Genomic DNA, 22,090 nt, shown 5'->3' with positions numbered 1-22,090 from the left:
CCGGTCACAAATTAAAAGGCAGAAACAGCATCTGCCTTGATGATCAATCACATCTTCTCGCTTTTTGAACTACCCCAAAGGATCGAGTCAGTCCGAGGAAGTCACGTCACAAGCAAAGTGATGACAAAGATGTGGGAGATACTTGTGGTAAAAAGGAAACTACACATTGCATACCGCTCTCATCTAGTGGTGGAGTTGAGAGGAACAATAAAACCATTGTGAGCATATTAAAAAGGTTTGTGGCAGACTATGGGCCAAGTGGGATATTCGATTACCCCTTGTCCTGATGGCCATCAGTTCTACCCCTTCTTCTGCAACAAAATGTCTCCATTTGAGCTGATGACTGGACGAAGGATGGTGCTACCCCAGCATCTGCTCTACAGAACCCAAGAGCAGAACTTGATAAATGCTTCCACAACTCATGAGTATGTTGAGAATCTGAGAAAACACCTTCAACATGCTTTTTCGTATGCTCAGCGGAATCTAGAAAGATCTGCAGACAGTATGAAGACCCGCTATGACCTTAAGACAACTAAAAAGGAATATCAAGTCAGAGACAGGGTCTACTTGTACAATTTCCAAAGGAACCAAGCCAAAGAGCGCAAATTTCTCCCAAGTTGGCGGGGTCCTTTTGAAATTGTGGACAGAATCTCACTGGTCGCCTACAGAATCTGCATCCCCATGGGAAATTTGACAGAAGGGGAAGACAAGTGGGTGCACATAAACCAGCTAAAGAGTTGCCATCTCAGGCATACTTTGCGGCAAATGGAAGAGACTACGGAAACCCAGGGGGGGGGGGGGATCCGGTGATTTAAAAATAATTATTTAATGGTCATTGAGTACGTGCGAGGAAAGTGTTAAGACTCTCTTTGAATATAGGCGGGGATTATTGTCAATTGTTATTAAATGCATGCATCCGCCCCACTACACCCCTCTGGGAACAGTAGTGGGGAAATTTCCATAACCGTGCTATGTTCTGTTTTCTAGTACTGGAACTAAATCCACCTAATCACCAATGAGGGCCTCCACAGGGACCGGGAAGAAAAAAAACAAGAGATCCGGAGTGTCGCTCAACACAGAACCAGCAAGGAGAGCATGTTGCATCAATCACTGACGGGAGAAGCAACCGGATTTCTTCACATGGACAGAAGAAAAAATCCAACGTGCCTGACTCCCCCATAACTGGACATCACACTGAAGTCGGGGTGGGGGGATTTGTGTGATATTTCAACCCATGCCAATGCACCCTACTACACCCCTTTGCCAATGGGGGAAAGAAACTGCCAAAAATGGAGGTGATAACCCCTGTGCGCGCCAGATCTGCAAAACTGCGCATGGTTCATAAATCACAAAAGGCCGCATACCTTGCCACACACACAGGAAAAGTTGATGTCAAAACAGAACTCCCTGCAGGAGAATGCCAGGGGGTGGTGTTACCTGTCACATGAAGCAAGACCATCGAAGGGGGCTAAAAACCGAAAATGCCTTTAAATACAGCTTCCTAATCAATGGCAACCTTCAAAGTGCTGTTTTGGTGCTAAATTCAGTTATTTTCCAGGTGAATTATTGAAAGGAAAAGGGTGCTGAAATCATAGATTCTCCAGGTAGTCAGAGAAGACCAGGACTCACTGACTGACAGCTGCATAAGAAAATTTGCTGTGAAATCCAGTTTAAATGGGTTTCTTTTTCCTGAAGAAATTGCAAAATTCACCTATGTAAAGCATGTTTGTGAAGGGCTCAATTCTCTTAAATGTCCAAATCCCTTATCAACCATGCTTATTTTTATATGTGTTAAAGAAAAGACTTTATTGTGAATTTTAAAAGCAACCCATTTTAGGAGTTAAGTAACTGCTTAATTCTGATTGGACAGTGACCAGACTGGGAAAGTTTGACATTTCAGTTTGACACTCCCTTGATACAGGAAGCCTTAATGGTTCCCGCATATTGACAACAAGGAGCACAATGAGACCTCATTAGACATTCGTCTGTGGCTGAGCCAAGAACAATGGCAAGCTGCCTGACTGATCTCTACAGGGGAGCTTCCCTGTCCAGAAAGAGGACACACCTCCCTGATCAAAGGACTGTGACAGCTGCTGCCTGGGAAGGGGAAGCTACAAAGGAGAACTTTGATGTTTAAATCCTCTCTTTAACTGTGCAACCGGAAGAAGGATAAGTCTGAAAATTGGTAGATGTTAACCTAATTTTAGGCTTTTGCTTTGAAGACATTGATGAAAAATTATTGAAGGGTGATATAGCCCATCAAATATGAAATGTATATGTCTGATTTTATTATGAGACATACTTTTAGAAATGTACATTTGTGCAAAAGTTAAGTTTTTGTAAAAATCAATGTGGGAGTTCCTAAATGTTCCAGGAGGATAGCTCAGCGGCAACGTACACGCCTTGGAAGCAAGACGACATGAAGAAACACAGGTTCGATCCCCGGGTCCACGCTTAGAAACCTCTGGGTGTTTAAGTGTGTTATAAATAAGCAGCTAAGACACAAAAAACAATTATGCAACTAAAAAAAAAATTATAATTTCTGTAACAGCGCCTCGATGCCCGTGGGCTGTGTGAGCGCTTCAAAAATGTAAAATAAATAAATAAATAAATCACATCATAAAGATGACAGCTCTGGTCTGACTGCCAACCAGGACAAAGCAAGTGCCAGTGGCCACTCACAGCCTTGGGGGTGTTTTTTTAAAATTCTGCCCACACAATAAACTTGGGGGTGTCATTTGATAGTATAAATATAGGAACTTCACTACACATACAGACAGACTGTTTCCCGAACACATCGAGATTTCCGCGCCGCATCTTGTTCTTGACTTCTTCATCTTGTTCAGAACTCTCCACTTTGCAGCTGACTCCAGATTTCTTTGCAGAACCAGGCCTTAGCATTGGTGAACTCTTTTTAGCTAGGCCAAAATTCAACCATCCCAAAACTTAAAAGAATAATTCGGATTCAGTCTGGCTTGCTACCATTAAGGCTTGCCTGCTGAAAATTGCATCCTGCTCTCTACCGTGTCCAGTGACCAGAAGGGCCCATCCAAAATCCAGTCTGAGGTGCAGTCCAAAATTGACCAGAACCGCGCTGCTGATCCAACCCCTCCAGAAGTGCCCTGCTGCCGGCAGGCCTGACCGATCCAATGACCAGAACTTTGATGGTCCAATTTTAATTACAAGGGACTGTAAGTATTAATAGGAAGAACTGTGACCCATAGTATATTTGCATTGTCTTATCCTATCTCAACCCATCCCATCTTTAAATTCAGAAACCTAGTATTGTCAAAATGGTTTTGACTCAAAACCATTCTTGCGCTGATTTTTCTCTCATGTTTGTTTTACTATACCATAAGTCATTAGTGATTTTGAGTAACTAAAGTAAATCCCAGAAAGGAATCGATTACCCACCACGTGAAGTGTTACGCTGGCCACGTAAATGTGAAGATTTATGTGTGGCATTCTCTTTTTCATAGTCATAAATATAGTGTAATCAAACCAATCTGTCATTTTTAAAACCGAATTTCTGTTTTCATTTTCGGGCCTATTTTGCAAAAATGCCTCTCACTAAAACCTCCATAACTTCTTCAAATTTATAGATAGACACGAAATTTCAACTCTTTCTGATACCTAAGATGAGGGTTGTCCAACATGCGGACCGAGGGCTGCAATGCAGCCCTCCAAGCCATTTTATGTGGCCCTCGAAGCCCAAGAGCACAGACAAAGCATTTGGGTTACTTTTGTACTTTTTGTATTTATTTTATACGCAGCAAGCGTTGTGGCTGCAGTTTCAGGGTAGGAATCGTAGTCCACACACATTACGATTACCATTGGCTGAGAAACAGCCAATGGAAATATTGTTACCATGCAAGGCAAGTTGTAGTAGTGAAAATAAATAACTGCCTTGCATGGTAACAGTATTACCATTGGCTGTTTTTCAGCCAATAGAATTCATAATCATGTAATGTGTGTGGGTGGAGTGACGGGCACACAGAGCCACTTTCACACATTTGTGTTGCAGAGACCAGGGCAGAGCCTGCGTGAGCCAGCAGCTCAGCGCAGCCCAGTTTCACAGTGCTTCGTGCAGTCCACACCGAGGCCTAGTTCTCCTTGCCTCCAGCAGTGGGAAGTACTGCCTGCCATATTTGGACCTTGGAGGGACCAGTATTTCCCCATTCCATTAAGCCATCCCCATAGGGCTCAATGGGAATGGGGAGCATGCTAACAACGGGCTCGTTGTTAGCACGTTGGACAGCTCGCGGGACCCGCTAAGGATGACTGGTAAAACCTGGTAAAACCAGGCGTCCTTAGCGGTTCCCATGAACGGAATTTGTAATGAGGCGGTAGGGGGTTAATGGGGCTGGCAACTCTACTGGGCCTGTTAACCCCCTACCGCCAAGGTCGTAATGACCTCCAATGTCTAGAATTTGGATGCAATCTTCCCTCCCCAAACAGGAGAGAAAACCGTTCTGGAATTTGACACTTTTAAAATGACCGGTGAAAATGGCTTTGTAAAATAATACAAAATGGTCAAAAATGCTTAAATGGATAAAATTCTTATGAAAGCAACACTAAACAGGTCCTAACAAACAGGAGCTACAATATATAAAACAGTACACACTTTAGAACAGGATGGGATTGAAGAAACACTTTGAATGGGAAAAAGACACGTGTAAACTTCTGAAAACTGCAAATTCGAGGCAAAATTTCACTATGCAATATTTGAACAAAATGGGTCAAATACACTGTTCTGCGATGCAGTTGTGGGTGTAGCTAAGGGTCTTAGGCAGGCTTGTCCAACCTTTTTGAATGTGGGGCGAAGCATTAACTTTTTGTCACCCTGTGGGCCGGCGAGCCAAAAGTCAACAACCTCACCCAAAGCAGTATATTCAAAAGCAATATTGTGGGACATTTGACACAATATCATCACAGGCAGTGATGCGCCATGCAGTACCAAAGATAGCTTTTGGTGTCAGGGTCAGCGAGTATCTAAGGGAGGCCCTCCTTCAAATGATCCGAGGTCAGTTGCTTGTGATTTGTTTCTGTTTGTATGTGTTAATATTTTCCTGCAATAGTGGGGGCGAACGAGCGTAGTGAGGGAGCTATAAGGATCTAGGGAGGGTTTGGGGTGGTTTCCCCTCCAAGAATTTCTTTTCAAATATGGGGTTGAAATGGTGCATTTTACAGCAGAAAAACTGACCAAAAAGCCATACGTTTATAATCAGTTCTAAAGGGAAACATGAAAATTCCATGTCACCAACAACAAACAAGAACATTTTACAACACAACACATTGGCCCTCATTACGACCCTGGCGGAAAGTGACTGACCGGACCGCCACAGCGTAAATAGCGTTTCCGCCATTGCACGAAGGAGCAAAGTGCGGCCCATTCCGACCCATCGGGCACGAGCACCACGGCATGGCGGAAGTGCAAAGTCCGCGATGGCGGAAATGACCCCAAAACGGCCCACACCGCCGCCGTACGGCGCCCTAGGTGCAATACCGCCACCCATCACAGCGGACACCGCAGTGTGCGCCTACCGGAAAGTACGGTGACCGGAAATATACGGAAACGGAAGTAAAAACATGGGCCCGGAACGGGAAACATCCCGCCGTACACCTATAAAACCACTAAAACCACACAACCACCAAAAACACTACCCTGAGACACACCCCAACCCGTCATCCACCCTAGCGAAACCAAGAAAAATGGGAAAAGTAGCGAAGAAAGCGTGCGACCGCAAGCGGCAGGTCCACTTCTCCCGTGAGGAACTCACCGTGCTAACAGAGACCCTCCAGGAGAATGCAGCCGTCGTCTTCTCCACGCAAATGACCAGGACGGCACTTGCAAACAAGAAGGCCATATGGGCTCTGGTGGCACAGCGGGTAAGTGCGGTGGGGACCGCACCCCGCAACCCACAGCAATGCCGAAAGCGATGGGACGACCTGCGGATACGCGTCCGCAGCATACTCTCTGCCAACCGCAACATTGCCACAGCCACCGGGGGAGGTCCTGAATCACCCATCAAGTTGACCCCCTGGGAAGAAATCTGTGCCTCCACCATCGGAATGGAGAGCATAGAGGGAGTCGGAGGGATGGAGAAAGGAGTGCAGACATCCGAAGATTCAGGTAGGTGGGCCAGATAAAACAATGCCAAATCCACAAAGTCCATTCATGTGAAGTACCATGTGTCCACATAGTGCAACAGAAACACATGTCCAGGAGAACGTCCACACACATCGGCCTGATAGCGCACGTTAAAACCCACAATAAATACATAATTAATTAAAAACCCCTAAAACACGCACTACACGTGCAGCAGGCACACCCTAACTGCAGGCTGCCAAACAACTGCACCCTCACTCCACACACAAATGAAAGCACCTCCAAGGCCCCGACCCAAATCACCCTCAGGTACCACCCCAATGCATGTGATACAATGCCATTCCAATTCCCACAGACCCATCAATAACCCTCGCCCTCCTTTACTCCACCACAGGGTCCGATCCAAACGACGAGCATCAGGACACCCCTACCAGCACACCTGCAAAGAGGGCCAAGACCAACGGCCAAAGACCCTCCACCTCAGCTGCACGCATCAAGACACGGCAGCAGCACAAATCAGGTGGCAGCACAGAGGAGGGAACATCAACAGGCACCCCAGCAGCCAGCATGCCCACAACACCACCACCACAGGTCCCCCCAACGGATGCCACAGAAGGCACTGCCTCTGGTGGCAGCAGCACCGTAGGTGACACCCCATTGATGGCAGCATGCTCCGACACAGAAGACGGGGATGTCGAAGTCAGATCCATCCATGACCTGTCCCAATCCCTCTGTCTGTCCCATCCCGTACAACATGAGGATGCCACGCAGGGGCACCCACAAGACGACGACTGGCCATCCCCCACAAGCCCTGTGGCAAGGCAACATGAGGTCCACAGCCCCTCTGTGACACCCCCGCAAATGGCCATGGCCCAGCAGAGGCAACAGTCCCTCGACCAGTTAATCGTGCAACAGCAGCAACTGGCCACGCTCCTCAAGGACCATGCCGATGAATGTGGGGGCACTAAGGCAGACATAGAAACATCAACTGAGACACTTAGGGCAGAAATGGAGAGAGGTACAGAGACACTAAGGGCACAAATGGAGAGAAGCACCGAGAGCCTGAGGGGGGAACTGCATGCGACGTCCAAAGACGTATGTGCCGAACTTGCCGCAGTGCGCCGTGTGCTCACTGAGCTCTCGCAAACCCTCAGGGACATGCATGGACGTGAGCAGGCAGAGACATCATCCGTTGCAAGTTCCGTCCAGGGCAGCCCCCAACGTAGATCTGGGAGGAACCTGCGCTCCACAGGCAGGGGTGCCCCTGACACCCGCAGAGGGGGCTTGCAATAGCGACTGCCCACTGACAATGAGCATCTTTGGACACTGGTGTTCGGGGGGGAGGTAGGAGGGTGGAGGGGGTGTGTTGGGCTCACTTGGGTGGCGGGTCGATAGGGTGTTCAACATGATATCACATATGCCATAAACAGTGCACGATCAACCAATGAGATGTGTGGACATTGATCTTTGTGTACTAGGCCATCATAGGCGTACAGTCCATATTGTGCATGTCCCAGAAACACACAGTGCCACGAGTCCCGTGTCCATGTATCAGCCACCAGGTGTGAGTGCTAGAAGCATGCATCTATGAGATGCTGACGAATGTCACGGCCCTCCGGTGCCTCGCAGACTCCTTGAGGTGCTGCCACATCCCCACCCTCATCATGACCATCATCAGGTGCTTGCAGTTCTGCGTCAGGGGGCATGGGCACATTTCTACGTACGCACATGTTGTGGAGCATGACACATGCCATGACCATCTTTGCAACCTTCACATGGCGGTACAGGAGTGCCCCGCCAGACCTGCTGAGGCAGCGGAAACGACCCTTCAGTAGGCCGAATGCCTGTTCAATGACTACACGGGTACGTGAGTGGGCATGGTTGTAGTCCTCCTCATGCTGGTCCCGTGGGTTCCGGACTGGTGTGAGGAGCCATCTCTTCAGTGGATATCCAGCATCACCTGTATGTGGACGATAAACGTATGATGTGGAATGCCATTGCTACGTACGCACACCCCCCCCCCCTTCCTGCCAGGTCATTGCCGAATCACATACCCCACATTATCATGCATGTAATGAGACTCACCGAGTAGCCAGGATCTGTTCCCTGCGTGTCGCTCCATGTAGCGTGGTATTGTAGAGTTCCTCAAGACCATAGAATCATGGGTTGATCCAGGGAATCTGGCACAACAATGTGTAATGATCCTGTTGGAGTCACACACCATTTGTACATTCAGGGAATGAAATTGTTTTCGGTTGCGGTACTGGGCCTCCATGGCATGTGGGACGACCAATTCCACATGGGTGCAGTCGATGGCACCAATGCAACCCGGTATGCCGGCAAGTGCATGGAATCCCACTTTTGTGTTGGTAATTTCCTGCTCCGAGCGTGGTAGAGAGATGTAGTCGTCTGCGTGCTGCAGGAGGGCATCGAGCACTTGCAATAGTGTCCGTGGGAACAGTGGCTGAGAAATGCCATGCAACTGTCCGACTGTGTGCTGGTAGGTGCCTGTGGCCAGGAAGTGGAGTACAGACACCACCTTCAGTAGGGGTGGGATGGCGGTTGGGCTATCTATCATGCTGACAAGGTCAGCCTGTGTCATGTCCACAATGGCGGTTATGGTGTCCCGGTCCAGACGGTAGAGGGTGTGGATCTGCTCATCAGTGAGGTTGAACGGATGTGCTCGGAGGCGTGGGATTGCGGGCTGCCTGCGTGGTGGTAGTGCTGTGCTGGCGGCCCTTGCTGGCCCTGCCTTGCCCTCCTCCTCCTCCTGCGTCTCCTCCGTGCGGCCGGTTGTAGTTGGTGTTCGTCTTCTTCTTGGAGTTGGAGTACTTGCAGTGCTATCAGGTCCCCCAGGGCCAACATGGCGAGTCCTGCCGGTAGCATTTCGGAGTCGGTGTGGTTGTGGGAGGAGACTGGGTGTGCAATTTATGTGTTTTCAGGCTGTATGGCCTCCACCTGTGGTGATTCATTCCACCTGTGCAAACTGCTCTCCCCTTTGGCCGAGCACGTCCCGCACACAACGCTGCAATTCGAGGAATGGCATCTTGCTATTGCAATCATGTATTTGTACCCGATGGCCGTGTAACATTGGTTGATATGTTCATTCTGCTGTGGTCCCATTGTTTCACATACTATCTGTGCAGTCGCGAACAGACTTGTGAAGGGTCAGTGGTACGTAGTACTCGAGTAACGGTGGGCCCTCATGCATCACTGTACCGAGTTGCAACGACGGGCGGGGCGTCCCATTTGTGGGTGAAGGCAGTTGCCATTTTCACACACAGCCGCACTAGATGGATGAATTTGTGATTTCAAACGGCCACAGATGCCTCTTCGACGTGATGTTGCAAATGAGGAATTCGAAGGGCGGCGCTTTCGGTTTTCAGCTAGCGGCGAGGAAATGCCCACAGGTCTGACTGCAAATATAACGTTCTATTGTTCAATGTCCTTGAGACAGGGGCCATGGCGAGGATGCAATGATTGATATGAATGGTTTGGGATGCGCAATAGCGACGTGGGCGATGAGGCCGGACGTTCCCAAATACATGTTACTTCACTACACTGGAATTACGGGCTGGGGCACTGTGGATTTTGCAGGCTGCATAACGCACAGACTCAATGGATATTTCTAATGTTATGTGAGTAAATATTCAGGCGTTTTAATCCCGGGATGAGGGAATGATGAATGGATGCATGGGCAGGTGATTTGATACAGAGTTTGCCATGTACAGGGCTTCTTGGAATCTATCCGCCTCCCCTGCGCTATGTGATGCAGGGCTGCCATAGTGGGACCATCGTCTATCTGGCCTTGTTGAGCCCTCCCTGTCTCGACGCGCCCTCAGACACTTGTGTCCATGCACGTTACCAATCCCATCAGATGGATTCTGTTTTGACAGACGCATGCACAGGTACACTCGTTTGTGATGGTGTTTACACCTCGATATAGATAGTTATGAGTCGCAAGTGGTTTTTGGGTGGTGATGATCCTTTGGAGTGGGCTAGCATGCATATGGCTGTGGATTTAGTGTGATCATTGAAGTGAGTTGTTCGAATGTAGTTCTGATGGCCATTCTATTCTTTTTCTTTTCTTTTGGTTGACAGGTATCTCCTCCCCTTTTGCCACTGCCATCTGTATGCCACTCCTGCAGATGGCTTTTACTCCCGACACCTGCTGCTTCGTGTTAATCAGTGGAGCAGCATTACGATCTTATGGGACGATCGCCAATGGGCCACATGCCCTTACGCAGTACTGGTGGCTCGGAGCAACATTTCGGCCTTTCAGCTGGACTAGTGCCTGCCCATTGGGACGGCCCTGCGGTTCTGTGCGCTTCCATGTTGCCTTTTCGTACGTGAATGTGGCTCTGTGTACCATGATGGAACAGGGCGTCACACAAGTAGTGGCTGGTCATTTCTTGCGGATGCAGCCCACAATGGTGAAATGTGTTTTGGAGTTCATGGCCTAATGGCTGTATGGGCTTGGTGATTTTGTTGTGCATTAAATTTCTATTCTGATTTGGCCCGTGTAGCGTTCTTCTTTGCAAGTGATGTGGCATATTCCTATTTGGGGAGCGATGTATTGTGAGGAGATCTGCATTGGGTTCCAGCTTCGGAGTTTAGTTGCGTGGTACTGTACTGGGCGCGTTTGCCTACGAAGCCCAGTGAGGTCAGGGATGGGGGCTGCCAATATGACTGTTTGAATGTTGTCATGCTCAGGGGCGGGGGATTGGGTTTTGTGTAACAGATGCCGGTCAGCCAGGTGGACTGGTGGCATGATGTGATTTTCGGAATATTGCTGGTCGCTGTGTTTGCGTGCGTTTCGGGGGGGGGGGGACTGTGGTCATGTCCATTGGATTGGCTTCTGTATTCGTGCCATCTGTGCCCTGCAGCTCCCATTGGCCCCTCTTGTGTTTCTTTTGTTCGTTGGCATGCATGGGTGACTTGTACATTTCACTGGTTGCATTGTGACTTCATTGCACCTACGGGGAGTTGTACTTTGTGGGCAGGGAGCGGTGTACAGGCACTCAGTGGGGCCGTTTACGGTTGATTCGCGATGCCGTACTTCTCACCATGGCGGAATGGTACATTCCGCCATGCTTGATGGCGTTAGGTACATGTCCGCTAGGGTCGGAATTAGCGTACCCTTGCGCCATGGTGGTGTTTACGGTTTGGCATGGCGCGCGCGCGCGTGCTTGGTGCAGTTAGCGTTGGCGTTCACTACGGTGTCGCTAATGGCTTCGTACTTTGCGGTGACGGGTCATAGTCGCACCGAGCGCTATTCGATGGCGGTATTGCATTTCCGCCATCGTTTTCCGAATTCCGCCAGGGTCGTAATGAGGGCCATTGTCCACAGTGTAAGACAGCAGTGTCACTGATGTAACACATTGTCATGCTGGTTGTGCCCAATGATGCCTCTGTAGTAACATGTTTATCCTGGCTGTTCCCAATTTAGGCCAACATTGTCCTTTACAAAGCATGATTTTTTTTTTTAAATGGTTTTTATTATTTTTTAAACCAAACAAACAATACAAACCAAACTAGCAGCGTTATTTGCGACAATACACATGAACATCAATAAATGAACGCCACTGAACCCCCAATCCCTCCCCCCTAAAGAGCTTGTTCTTCCTCATTCCGTATCTGCTGCGTGTGGCAGGGTATCGCTTTCTCCTGAGACTGCAGAATCCGTCGTTATTGTGCCAAACAGTCCAGTTATTAACACTCTCCATGCTAGCAAGGTATTCACTTCTTCTTCCCCACACTTGCTACATGCCTCCTGCCATACCAACGTTTCAGCCTCCGCCCATTTTTGCAGATCCCGCCACCATACCTCGACCAGTGGCTTATGGCACTGCTTCCAGCCCATGGCAATCCTTCGTTTTGCAAGCACATATGCCAAGTCCTTCAATTTCCCAACATGTTTAGTATTCCGTGGTCTGGGAAACCCTCCCAACAGGCAGGCCCAGGCCGTATCTATATTGAGCGTGATCCCTTTGTCAGCTAGTTTTTGTGCCACCTCCCCCCAAAAACTCTCAATCAATGGGCAAGACCAAAACATGTGTGTCATATCAGCATCTTCCTTATCGCATTTTGGGCACGCTTGTCGTCCCGCATTTACAAACTTAGATATTCTCATCGGGGTCATATAGGCTCTGTGCGTTATGTACAACTGTATTTGTTGTAATCTGGCATTTCTGGACACCTTCTTGTGGTATCCCATAGCATGCTCCCACATTCCATCGGTCATCTGTGCTCCCACCTCTGCTTCCCAATCCAGCCTCAAATGCGTCAAAACATTCCTTGTCCGGGTCATCATCATCTCATACAGTCTAGAGATCTCATGCCCTCCCTCTGACATGTCATATATTGTCCCCATGGTGGTGTCTGGCTCCTCCGCCAATGCAGTCTCAGGCCAGGTTTTACAAATAATCTGCACAAGCCTCAGATACGTGACATATTGGCCTCTATGCAAGCCTGCCTCTTCCCCTAATTCTTCAAAATCCTTAATGACTCCCTCTTGCCAGACATCTCCCAATGTAACCAGCCCGACCGGCTCCCAGTAGGTCCTGATTATCATTCTTAGTTGTGTATCTTCCCCTGCCAAGGCCACCAGCGGTACCTGCGGGGAACACGGGTACGGGTTTTCCATCAGTCGGCATACTCTACGCCACATCTTCCACCCAAGCATCATCATACCCGGGCGCTCCTTCATTACAAGTCTAGGCAACCAAATAATTTCCTTTAGACAAAATGGAGTGCAGTCCTGTCCAAACAGCCTAAACTCCGGAGTCACCTCATCAGAGAGCCACTTGGCCACATATTGCAACTGGCCAGCTACATAATAGGCCTCAAAATTTGGCAGCTTAATACCCCCTCTGTCATAGAAGTTCTGCAGCTTTCATAGCGCCACTCTATTCAGAGTGCCATGCCATAGGAAGTCTCTGCACATACCATTCAGCTTGGCAAAAAACTTTTTGGGTATCATGTACGGGATATTGCTGAAAAAATGTAAGAGCCTGGGCAAGACCACCATTTTGAGCATCGCCCCCCGTCCCATCATTGCCAGCAGCAACTTCTCCCAAAACTTCACACTTATACAGATTTTTCCCACAGCCATCTCAGTATTATGCAAATGTTCCTCCTCTACCGTGTGATACACATCTATTCCGAGGTAGCGGAAGGAGCCAACCGCCCTTGGCACCGACAACACTGGCAACCGCTCCAAAGGGGTTCCTCTGTAGCTACCCAATGGGAACATGCTCGATTTGTGGGGGTTCACCGCTATGCCGGACAGTTCTGAATACTTTTCCATTACCTCTAGAATAAATTGAAGATTTTCCTCCGGATATTTCAGATATAGTAGCAAATCGTCAGCATATAAGGATATTAGGTGTTTCTCTCCCCCCACCTCAATACCTATCATGTCATATTGTTGTCTGAGGTACACCAGAGCCAGAATATATAACATCGGGGACCAGGGGCACCCTTGTCTGGTGCCTCTGCTAAGATGCCATCTCTTGGATATCACCGATCCTGTGCGTACCCTAGTCAGCGGTTCACTGTACAGCAATTTCGCCCACCTAACATAGCCCGGCCCCATCCCGTATTCCCTCAGGGCCTCCAGCAACCATGGCCACCTCACTGAATCGAAAGCCTTGACTGCATCTAAGGACACAACTGCCATTTCACCCTCGCTTCTGTTCCCCTCTTCAATCACCCGGTGGAGTCGTCTATGGTTGTGGGTTATATTTCTGTTGGGGACATAACCTGTCTGGTCCGGGTGTATCAGTTTGCTAATAACTTTGCGCAACCTATTGGCCAGGACCGCTGTCAATATCTTGTGCCCTGGTTCAACATTGACAAAGGCCTATAGGAGCCGCAGCTGTGCGCTGGCTTGTTGGGCTTAGGAAGCGGTATAATTATCGCTTCTCTAAGCGATTCCGGCAGCTGGCCCACCTCAAAAGACTCATTGAGCATTTCTAGCATGGGGGGAGTACCTCCTCTCTATATGCTTTATAAAACTCGCTAGGGAGTCCGTCCGCACCCGGGGTCTTACAGGTGGGCAACTGCTCCACCACCTCCTCCAGTTCCTCTAGCGTAATCGGTGCATCCAGCTCCTCCCTGTCTTCGGCACTAATCTTAGGTAATTCCATATCTCTTAAAGTTTCTCTTATCTCCTCTCGATTGCTCCTCCCTTTGTCCTCATATAATGCCCTGTAGTAGTCTGAGAATGCCTCATTGACTCCCTCTTGGGTGTCCGCTACCTCCCCATCCTCTCTGGTTATCGTCCTAATCGGGGGCCTAGGGGTTTCGCTCTTATATAACCATGCCAGAAGACAGCTGGTTTTATCCCCACCTGCATGTTGTCTCTCCACATACTTCTTATAGTTAAGGTTGCAGAGCCTTTCCCAAAGCTCTGCACACCGCTGCTGCAGTTTGAGTACAAGTTCCGCATCCCCTCCTGCCCTATTGATTTCCCGTTCCAGTTCACCCTCCGCTTCCCCTAACTCCATTAGGACCCCACCCTGTAGGCCTTTTGATTTAGCAATAGCAGCACCCCGCAATACCACCTTAAAGGCTTCCCAGAGCGTGCCCGCTGAATCCACACTGCCAGTGTTTTTTTCAAAATAATGTGTGATCTCATCCCTGATATCTTCTCTGAAGACCGGGTCCCTGAGCGCCTCAGCCCGGAGGCGCCACGTCGGTATTCGCGCTCTGGCGGCAGTACTGCCAGCCCAGAACCAGAGGCGAGTGGTCCGACAGGACCCTCGCTTTGTAGTCTACTTGGGTGGTCTCTATCACCACATCTGGCGTGGCAAAAAAATAATCACGTCTCGTATGCTGTTGTTGCGGAGTTGAGTAATGCGAGTACTGTGTTTCATTAGGATGATTCAACCTCCAAACACCTGCCAGCCCGAAGTCGTCGAGCAATGTCTGCAATACCCTGGCCGCTGGGGTGGGCCTGTCAATCTTACCATCGGATCTATCTGCTTTGGGGTTGAGCACGCAGTTAAAATCCCCTCCCCAAATAACCGCTCCCCCCATACACGCACCCAGATTGGTACACAGAGTCCTCAAATATGCCGCTGTATTTTGATTGGGGGCATACGTGTTTATAATGCACACCTCCCTATTCTCCACCAGTGCCTTCAATATGACCAACCTCCCCTCCGTATCCACCACCTCTTGTGTAAGTTGGAGCGGAACGTGCGGTGCCACCCAGACCAACACTCCCCTAGCGTAGGCAGAGTACGGAGAGCCTACTACAGTACCTCTCCACTTCTTCCCCACCAGTTCCAGCTTTTGCTGGGTCAGATGTGTCTCTTGCAACAGTGCAATATCAATCTTCTGTCTTTTCAAATACATCATTACTTTATTCCTCTTTAGGTAACTATTGAGTCCCCTGACATTCCACGTTACGATCTTAAGGTCCCCCATAGCTCATGAGTGTCCTCCCCCCTTCCGTGTGGCGAATCCCACTTGCCCACGCGATACAGATACAGCCCTCTAATTTTTACATGTAGCTTCTTGTGCAAACTCAAATTCCCCATAACTATATACACCACAAATTCCCCTCTTCCCTCCCCACCCTCTACCCATCCCTTCCCCAACACCACACACCCCAACTGCTGCCCAGCTCCATCCTCGGAACTCAGGCACCCCCACATCTAGCCCTGCAAGCACCAAACAATGCCCAGAGCTCAGTAGGGTGAAGTCGCCCTAGTGGCCACTTAGCTAAAGTTACTAAGTGGGGTAAAGAGATCCGCTCTGCAAGGCTCCCCTAAATACAATAATAATAACAGTGCTCATAATATCTTGTGCAACAGTCTGACCTTCTCTGCTGAAGGCCGCGCAAATGACTATAATCAAGTCCCAGAGATCTGTTCTGCGCCATCTTGTAGCACTCTCCTCGTGCACTACTTATCTCCTCCATCTCCTCTTCCCGTCTGAACGTCAGGCTCCTGGGGACATCCCTGTGCGTCGAGCCATCCCATGGCGTCCTCCGGAGTCTCAAAAAACAAAGTTTTGTGTTTATGAAAAACTTTCAATTTTGCCGGATACAGCAACATGTACTTGTGGCCCACCTCTCTCAATCTTCGCTTTACCGTCCCAAAGTTCATGCGGCTACGCTGCACAGCCAGGGTATAGTCCAGGTAGGCCGTGATGTTTGCCGCTCCTCGTGTAATCGATCCTCCCTTACGGAAGTGTTCCAATATCCTCTCCCAGATTTTGGCTATTACAGGCCTAGGCGGGTTTCCTGGCGGCAGCCTCCTTGTTAGAGCTCTATGCGCTCGTTCCACCGCAAAACCTTGAGATAAGGCTCCTCCGGGTATCTCCTGCAGCAGCATAGACTCAATGAACTCCGTAGGATCGTGTCCCTACGATCCCTCCGGCAGGCCCACGATGCGAATGTTGTTTCGTCGGGCACGTCCTTCCGCCTCCTCCGCTCTGTTCTCCAAGTTGCCCATTCTCTGTACCAGGGCATGCAATTCGGCTTTATGGGAGGCACAATCCGCGGTGTTCGGGCTCACCTCTTTCTCGAGGGTTTCCGTGCGCTCCGCCAAGGCCCTGACGTCCTGCCGGAGTAAATTCACTTCTTCCTGGACCTCACCGACCTTAAGGTCCAATGCTGTTTTCAGCTCAGTTACGGCCAGTTCAAGTTTAGCTTCCCAGGCCGCATTTAAGTCCGCAATCGCAGCTAGGACCTCTTGGTTGGTACCCGTCGCCGTCATGCTGCCTGTAAGCGACTTGTCCTTACTCTTGGGATTTTCCGGACCAGGGGACGTTTAGCGAAGTCGTCCAAGGTGGGCTGTTTCGCCTTCGGCCTCATTGTTCTGCTAGACATGACCCAGAAGGCCTGTGTTCTGCACAAGTTACAAATGCGCACACAGTACGCCTCTATCACTTGATCATCGTGCAGCCTGCTCCTTCCTTTGTTCCGGTCGTTGGTCGGCCATTTTGTGTCGTCTTTCGTCTCCGGCGCTCCTTATCTTTTTCGCACAAAACTCCACCGCTGTTCCTCCCACACCTTCCAAAAGTTCACCAAGCACGGTCAGACCATTCACACACCGACATGTGTGTTTTCAGCAGTTGTAGGCACGTCGTTGTGCACTATTCCGCCAGGATCATTTCAGGATCTCGGAAGCTCCTCCAGATCACCTCCTCCTACCTGGCCCTCGTAGCCACGCCCCTCCTTTACAAAGCATGGTTGATGCTGCCTGAGCACGTGCAGTGTCCCCAATACATATGCTAGCTTACATCTGTAATACACATTCATGACTTCTGTCTTAATGATTGATGCTGCCTGTGTAGTGTTGTGCCCAATACATATGGCAGCTTATCTCTGTAATACACCTTAATTACTTCTGTGGTAATGATTGATGCTGCCTGTGCAGTGTGCCCAATACATATGGCAGCTTATCTCTCTAATACACATTCATTACTTCTGTGTTAAGGATTGATGCTGCCTGTGCATTGTGCCCAATACATATGGCAGCTTATCTCTCTAATACACATTTATTACTTCTGTGGTAATGATTGATGCTGCCTGTGCAGTGTGCCCAATACATATGGCAGCTAATCTCTGTAATACACATTCATTACTGCTGTGGTAAAGATTGATGCTGCCTGTGCAGTGTGCCCAATACATATGGCAGCTTATCTCTCTAATACACATTCATTACTTCTGTGTTAATGATTGATGCTGTCTGTGCATTGTGCCCAATACATATGGCAGCTCATCTCTCCAATACACATTCATTACTTCTGTGGTAATGATTGATGCTGCCTGTGCAGTGTGCCCAATACATATGGCAGCTTATCTCTCTAATACACATTCATTACTTCTGTGTTAAGGATTGATGCTGCCTGTGCATTGTGCCCAATACATATGACAGCTTATCTCTCTTATAAACATTCATTACTTCGGTGGTAATGATTGATGCTGCCTGTGCAGTGTGCCCAATACATATGGCAGCTTATCCCTCTAATACACATTCATTACTGCTGTGGTAATGATTGATGCTGCCTGTGCATTGTGCCCAATACATATGGCAGCTAATCTATGTAATACACATTCATTACTGTTGTGATAATGATTAATGCTGCCTGTGCAGTGTGCCCAATACATATGGCAGCTTATCTCTATAATACACATTAATTACTTCTGTGCTAATGAAAGAAGCATAATCTGATTCAACAGATAAAATGGGGAAAAGCGATCACCCAAAGGTGCACCTATTTGAAGAAATGCAATGTGAGCACAATCTTAAAGTATGAAGAACTAGACATGGCTGGGTGCCCTCCTCTTCCAGCGCCCAGGGGTGGCCGGTGTGCCGGTAATCGTATCACTCCAGCTGAGCTGAGGGCCATGTTGTAGGAACCGGGGAGGGAATTGACCTCACGGTGTCTGCTGTAAAGCACGCAGTGCATTGGATCTGGTGGGCTATGGTGTAATGCGCTCTGAAAATTCACTCCCGGAGCTGGCCTTCCTCCGACAAGGGCACAGACACCTCCCAAGGGCTGTTCTGCCTCGTCCAGGTTAGCACTTGTCAGTTGCAAAAACAAAAACTGGATAGAGCCCCAGGAATTTTACCCGCTGTACTGCTTTTCCGGGTGTGGATGGCGTGATTGTGTTGCCTAGCCATTTTGGCAGGAATGAATTCCCACATGCGGTAAAATCATGTGGGAATTCATTTCTTTTGTGACGCAATTTGAACAGTACCCAAATGGGAGGTTTTTTCAAAAAGTGATGCAAATGGTACCCTCCCTCCCGAAGCGGAATGTTCAAACATTAAGGCGGCCACGCTGCTTTTGAGCCTCCGAGATACTGCTGGCCAGATAATTGCGTTTGACGAATAGCGGCATGGCTACCTCCAAGGTCGTAATGACCTCCATTGTCTTTCATTCCTGAATACCTGCTGATTACTGACATCTGGGTAGGATTGCTCATTTGTGCCTTAAAGAACTTTGCAGGGGAAAATATTAACCTAAGTGCTATCTGTGCACAAACCAAAACTGTTCTTTTTCCTGTGTTTTCTATTCTGTATTATTATAAGTGAATTCAATTGCTTTACTTATTCTGAATTTTTTTAATTGTATTGTCACCGCTTGGTGATTGCTGCCCCATATATATACATATTAAAATGTATGTGTGATTTGAATATAAAATAAATAAATATTTACCTTTACAAACTTCACCTCACTGATGAGGCCCAACAAGGCTGAAACATGTGTATGGGGTTGCTTTTGGTACTCTTGTTCAGAGAGGAATTGCCATAGCATTTCGGTGCTGGGCTGCCCATGTGGGCGGGACAAAGACTGATATGCAAATGGTTATTTCCCATCTGTGAAAGGTACAGTGAGCAAAAAGCGTGTGCTGCAAACTCTCATCTCAGAACAGGTTATCATGCCATGTTCCTTCTGGAGAGGAGCACCTGCTACCTTTTTTGAAACCTTTACAAACTAGCCTGATTCCTGGTACACTGTGACCTGGTGGGTATTTTCAAACGGGTGTGATATGAGTGGTATACCATTCGGAATAATGAACTTATAGACTCAAACAAATAAGGGTTTCATTGCGCACTACATGCTAGGGGAGACCTGGGTATGTGCCTGTTTGAAATCCTTAACAGTTATTGTCACTAGCACCTTCTGGGAGTGAATGTATGCTCTACAAATACACCTGCTATGTTATGTAATATCGCCATAATCACATTGCCATAATCATAACCATCAATCAATAACAATATACATTCCGATCTCTGAACCCATATTAAAATCCTATTCAATCATCAATACTGCCACCACCTGCACATTTCTATTTCTTGCACCATATTCACACCGTGCCATTCCAGCCTTGGAGGGCCCGGTATTTCCCCATTCAGGGAACCCGGACCATCCCCATTCCCATTTGAGCCCCCATAGGGCTCAATGGGAATGGCGAGCATGCTAACAACAGGCCCGTTAATGACGGGCCTGTTGTTAGCATGCTGGGCCTCTCGCGGGACCCGCTAAGGACGTCTGGTAAAAACCAGGTGTCCAGAGTTGGTCCCACGAGCGGTCCTCGTAATAGGGCGGTAAGGGGTTAACGGCTCCGGCACCTTTGCCGGCGCTGTTAAACCCTTACCGCCCACCTCGTAATGAGGCCCACAGATTTTATATTAGATGACGATGTTGAGATGATCATACGACCAGGAGGGCGCCACCACTACATGACGTACAGCCCACAGGAGGTAAGGTGAAGGACCCCCAGGCTCCCCAGCCAATCTGCATATTGCCCAGCTACATTACCGCAGGACAGGCCCAGGGCAAACCTGGATAGGGGGAATTGGGGTCACCAGGAAGAGAGTGGCCCAGAAGAGTGGAAGATCGATAAGATCCGAAATCAATAACTACAATTAGATGAACCCTTTCAAGAGCCTAAGTGGGAGAACACAGACTTTGGGGAAGGAAGAAGAGGGCATCAACCCCAAAGCCACCTATGTACTCCGATTATGACAAGCAAAGCCCGCAGTCCCCATTGTCGGAGGCATCTCTTCTACCGTGCTAAAGAACTCCAGAACTATTTGGGAAAGCGTAGAACCCTGCTCCCTGATATATGCCCTCGCCAGCCACACTGGTGAAATCTTTTTGCAAGTTCGTACCTTCTGAAAAGCCAACCCTACACCCAAGTACCCCAGAGATTAAGCGACCAGTGGAATATCAGATGTGGAATACACAGTGACCAAGCGGAGAGATATTTGCACCAAGTATGTTTTGTTAACAGACACGTTCAAATGTTAACTCAACAGAGCCTGTTGGACCCGCATGGGAGTGCATAAGCACTGGATCCTGCTGCCTGCAAACAAAGAGTATCCATCATCTGTTGAATGTTAGAAAAGCAGTGATGTGCATCCTGAGGAGAAATGTCTCACTTGTGGAGCAGAGCATGTGCCGGACTGGTCAGATGCCAACGGAGCAGAGACGAACAGCACCAAACACTGAATTCAACTGAAATCCTAATGGCGGACTATTCATGTGAAGGTTCAGTTCACGGGGCTGCAGTAGGAGGTGCAGAACAATTCAACGCAACTTGGAAAGATGTTTTTAAATCCCCAAGTTCATCTCCCATAGCATTGGCGTGTCCAGACTCTTTTGACTAGGGTGGCCCAAGTGAGCCATTGATGTGTGCGGCGGTGGCATGAAGTACAAGCGCGCACACTCACGCACACACGATAAGGATAATAGGGTGGCACCTGGCATGTCCAATCAGATTCCTTGGGTAGCACATGCCAGCCCAGACCACCCTCCGGACATGCCTATGTCCCACAGCACCACAGCTGAGCGCAGTACATGATGGTGGGAAGTGGTTCTGCACTGCTATCAGCACTGCCTTCTGTAATTGAAGGATGTGGGTTTTGGAAGGAGTATATCTGTGGTGATCAGGAGCAGACAGGAAAGGTGAGTGAGGTCAGGAAAAAAGAACAAACAGGAAGGAGTTGGTAGATGAGATCTAGAAGTCAAGAGAGGGGGAAGGAAGTATAAATGGGAATAAGAAAGTAGAGATGAACGATTTTGAGAAGGCAGTAGGAGAAGAAGGTGAAACAGAATGGAGAAGGGAAAGACATTGGGGGTTGGAGGTGGAACTAAACCACAGAGAAGAGAAGACATGGGGGTAATCATAGAATTTATCGCACAAGTGGCGCATAGAGTGCGCGTGCGACAGTCTGCGCCAGCCGCGTGCGCCAAAACCCATTTTAGCGCACAGCGTATTCATGGATACTAACATCCATAACCAGCCGTGGTGCAGAGTGGTGCAGCGACCCAGCAGCAGTGCCAGTTATGCCCCCAAACCTGCCCCATGTTCCAAAAACATTGCACAAATCCCCTACATGGCGCAAAGACCAGTGGACCAGCATACAGCCCCCTAACCATGAAAATGCGTGTAAAACTCCCTGCGCGCCCTTCGGAATACGCGTACCCCACTCGCGCTAGCAAAAACAC

Source organism: Ambystoma mexicanum, chromosome 3p, assembly GCF_040938575.1.
Source record: "Ambystoma mexicanum isolate Mex_15411 chromosome 3p, UKY_AmexF1_1, whole genome shotgun sequence".
NCBI lineage: Eukaryota > Metazoa > Chordata > Amphibia > Caudata > Ambystomatidae > Ambystoma > Ambystoma mexicanum.
This window is presented reverse-complemented; position numbering follows the sequence as displayed.